This window comes from Grammomys surdaster, unplaced genomic scaffold (genome assembly GCF_004785775.1).
Source record: "Grammomys surdaster isolate TR1022 unplaced genomic scaffold, NIH_TR_1.0 341, whole genome shotgun sequence".
NCBI classification, from domain to species: Eukaryota; Metazoa; Chordata; class Mammalia; order Rodentia; family Muridae; genus Grammomys; species Grammomys surdaster.
Window position 1 is genome coordinate 1145535 of NW_021604760.1, and position 4826 is coordinate 1150360.

Below are 4826 nucleotides of genomic sequence, written 5' to 3' on the forward strand. Positions count from 1 at the left end.
AAGGAAAAAAAAAGAATTGAGAAAATAGAAAAGCCTAAAGCATAAAAGACAAACAAACAAACAAACAAACAACAGTGAAAACCAAACCCAATAAAGTTAGTAAACCTCAGAAAATATATAGATGCTTGGAAATTGAATGACACACTTATCATTGTGTGAGCACCATGTGTGATTCATCTGCATGTGTTTGTATGAATACATGTGTTTGTATGAATACATGTGTTTGTATGTGTATAAGAGCATGTAAGCATGGGAGCTTGAAGTTGTGGTGGGGTGACTTTCTGGGTTTCTCTTCATTTACTGAGGTGGGGACTTCACTGAATCTGGAACTTACCAACACTGGCTAGCTTCGCTAGTCAGCTTACTTCAGGCTTCCCTGTCTTTATCTCTCAAGTGCTGTTATTACTGGTGGACGCCATGACTGCTCAGCTCTTATATGGGTTCTGGATACCTGAACTCTGGTCCTCACAGTTGAATGACAAACACTTTATCCACGAGCCATCTTTCCAGCACAATAATACATTTTTAAATTAAATGTTGTTTATTACTTTAGTGTCTGTTTTAATGTGTGTGAGTGGGTACATGTATCCCAGCATGCACGTGGAGGGCAGAGGATAAGTTTATGGAGTCAGTTCTTTCCTCCTACCCTTGCATGAGTTCTGGAGATTGAACCAGGCTGTCAGCACTGTGTCTCCTCAGGCAGCAAGTGCTTTTACCCTCTGAGCCATTTCACTGACCCAACCAATAATACACATTTGAAAGAACAGTATCATTTAGGAAATGAGTCATTGAGGAAATCAGGGTTTAAATGAGGAGATTCTTAATGTCAAAAGAAAATGAAAATACATGAGAAAATTTAAGATATGGCCAAGGGAATCCTAAGAGGAAAATTTATAGTTACATATGTCCAGAGATCTCTCTAATAAATAACCTATTTTTTTATCTCTAGAAAAGCAAGAAGAATCCAAACTCAAATGTAGCAAATGGCAAGAAATAATAAAAACCAGGTTAGAAATTAATGAAGCAGAGCGAAAACACAATGTATAGAGTGAGTCAGAAAAAGAGTTGGTTCTTTGAATGATTGATAAGATCAATTGATTCATAGTCAAACTAACCAAGATAAAGAGAAAACTCAGATTAATAAATTAGAAGTGATACATTAGCTTTTAGAACAGACTCTGGCAAAAATTCAGAAGATATTCAGTGACTATAATAAAAACTTAAGTTCCAAGAAATTGGAAAGTCTAAAAGAAATGAATAAATTTCTGAATACATATGACTTATCAAAATGAGAGCTAGAGATATAAATAATCTAAACAGACTCATAATAAGCAGAAAAATGTGGCAGTAATTTTAAGTCTCCTTTGAAAGATAAGTCCAGAACTGTATAGACTTCTTGCTGAATTCTATCACACTTTCACAGAAGATCTAGTACAAACTGATAGTTCTTGGGCTGCCCCACAGCACAGCAAAGGAAAGGACACTATCCAATTCATTCTAGGAGGCACGTGTAATCTGACCCCCAAGGTTCCATCAATACCACAAAAAGGAAAAGTACAGAGCTGTCTTCCTGATGAGCATAAAAAGCAGAAGCCTCAACAAAATGTTGCAAACTGAATTCAAAATCATACCAAGAAGTGCACAAGGTATGACAAGTTGGTTACACCCCAGGAATGCACTATTCGGTCAATATATGTGAATCCATAGAGGTATTGTTCTTTATTAATGACTTAAAGACAGAGATCACATGATCCCCTTCATGAACTCAGAAAGGGTATTTGACAAAGTGCAACATATATTCATAATAAAACCAGGAGTAGCAAGATTATACTTCTACATAATAAAGGTTATATGTGACAAACCTGTGATCAACTTTAAACCAGCTGGGGGGAAACAGAATATTTCTTCTAAAATCTTGCATGAGACAAGGTGCCCACTCTCTTCTTGAGAGAATACATTGAATATTCTATTCAATATAGTGCTTAAAATATTAGCTACAGTAGTAAGATAGGGGGCAGATAGACAAGGGATTAAAATAGGAAATTAATAGGTTAAACATCCCTATCTGCAGATAAATGAGTCTACACTTGTAAGACCCCCACAGACTTTACCCAGACCCCCTTGGATCTTGATAGACACTTTCAGTGAGGTATCAGTACACAGAATCAACATATTAACAAATCTGCAGCTTACATCAATAATGAACTTGCTGAGAAGGAAATCAGGAAAAATACCTGATTCACATGAATTTGAGAACGAAAAGTAAAACATCTAGGGACAAATCCAACCTCAGATGTGAAAGATTTCTACAAAGAAGCTTGAGACACTGCAACAAGAAGCTGAAAAAGACATGAGATGATGGAAAGACGGCCCATACTCCTAGATTGGCCAAATGAACACTGTGAAAATGGTTATACTACTAAATCAGCCTACAGTTTCAATGCAGTCTCATAAAAATCTCCATGACATTTTTTCTCAGGGTTAGGAAACAGCAATTCTAAGACTCATATGAAAATACAAAAGACCACAGAGAAAGAAAACAATTTCAAGTAGAAAGAGAAGAGCCATAGTAATCACCAACTTCAAACTATCCTACAAAGACATGTCGATAAAGACAGCAAGGCACTGACACAAAACAGACAGACAGACCTACCATTGGAAAACAACTAGAAAACCCAGAGGTAAACCCACACAGCTATGGACACCTCATTTTGCCAAGCTGTTGAAGACACACATCAGAAAGTAGACAGCCTTTTCATCAAATCAATATCAAACGCAGAAGAAATTAGATCTACATCTCTCACCCAGCTTAAAAACAGTTTAACTGGAGCGAAGTCTTCTATTTAAAACAGAACAAAATCAGCAGCAGCAGCAGCAACAACAACAACAACAACAACAACAACAACAAACTTTGAAACTACTGAAGATAGTTTACATAGGTGTAAGCAACATGCTTGTGAATAGAACCCCAGAAAGAAAAAGTCCAAAGATCTGACAAATAGACTAGATGAAATTAAAAATCTCTGTATAGCAAGAAAGACTATAAAGAGAATGAATAGACAGCTGAGCTGCTGAGATGGCTCAGTGGGTGGGCACTTGTGCATAGACATGAATTGAATCTGATGCTTGGATCCCACATGGTGGTAGGAGAAAGCCAATTCCCCAAAGTTGCACTCTGACTCTGTCTTCATCTGTCTCTGTCTCTCTCTCATGCTTTCTCTCTCACACAAAAATATACATACATAGATACATAGATACACACACAAACACACACACACACACACACACACACACACACACACACCAGGCAGAAAAATCTTTGCCACCTATACTTTGGATAACATATTGATGCCTAGAATATTTGAAGAAGTATATATTTTTTAAATGCTCAAAACTGCCAACTAGTTAATTGGCCAATGATCTGAACAGATAGTTCTGAAAAGAAGAAATACAAAGGGCCAATAAATATTTTTTAAAAATGTTCAGCATGGGGCTGGCGAGATGGCTCAGTGGTTAAGAGCACTGACTGATGTTCCAGAGGTCCTGAGTTCAATTCCCAGCAACCACATGGTGACTCACAACCATCTGTAATGAGATCTGATGCCCTCTTCTGGTGTGTCTGAAGACAGCTGCAGTGTACTCATATATATACATAAAATAAATAAATAATTCTTTAAAAAAAATGTTCAGCATGTCTAGCCATCAGAAAAATGCAAACTAAAGTTGCTTTGAGACATCATGTCATCATAGCCAGAATGGTGACAAATCATGTGCTTGGACAGATATGGAGAAAGAATAGCTCATGTTCATGTGCTGGGACAGATGTGGAGAAAGAAGAGCCCATGTTCACAGTTGAGTTTATAAATTAGAGCAGCCACCAGGATTCAGTGTGGAGTTTGCTCAAGAGGAGAACTATATGACTCAGCTTGTACCATAGAGATGCCTGATTGTCTGTAGTCATTGTTCCTATCTTCACGGTAGCAAGGGGAAGGAGTCAGCCCCACTGTCCATCAGCAGATCAATGAATGATGAAAATGTAGCACACACAAATGCATGAACGCACACATGCGCGTGCACACACACACACACGCACACACGCACAATGGAAATGGGTCTAAAATGTAAACAAAAATTAAATCTTGAAAGTTGTAAGAAAATGATGGACTGGGAAACTAGGGTACTCCAGGCTCAGCAAAACAAATACTGTATGTTCTTTCTCATATTCATAGCTTAGCCTCTAATTCTTAAATATGCATATGTAGGTAGGAGAAAACATGGGTAAAGGTCATGGTTCTATATAGAATAAAAGAAAAGGGTTTTAAGGAAGGAGAGTAGGAAAAATAATAAAATGAAGCAAAGGCAGATATGGGGGGAAATTAAAGTGGAAAAAAGAGAATAGGGAAATAAAGAAATGGGAGAATAAAACAAACTGAAATATGTATGAAAATTGTATCTGGAAACTTGTTACTTCGTAAGGTAATTTTAAAAAGTCCTAATAAAAACTGCATTTCTACATAGTAGCAAAAACTTAAAAATAAATGAAAAGATCAAATTTTCAGGTAAATGCATAGAACTGGAAATATTAAAGTGAACGATGTAACCTAGGCTTAGAAAGATAAATTATGCATGTTCTCCTTCATTTGTGGACCCTAGCTCCAAATCTCTAACCTCATATGTTAAACTGAGGATGCCTGTGGAAGCTGAGAAATCGTAGACAGGCCATTGGGTGAGAAGTATCTTAAGGAAGAGTGCATGGTTACATGGAGGTAATGGGAAAAGTAGAGAGAGAGTGAAAGGCTTAAGAGAAGTGAGGGAGGGATGAAGAG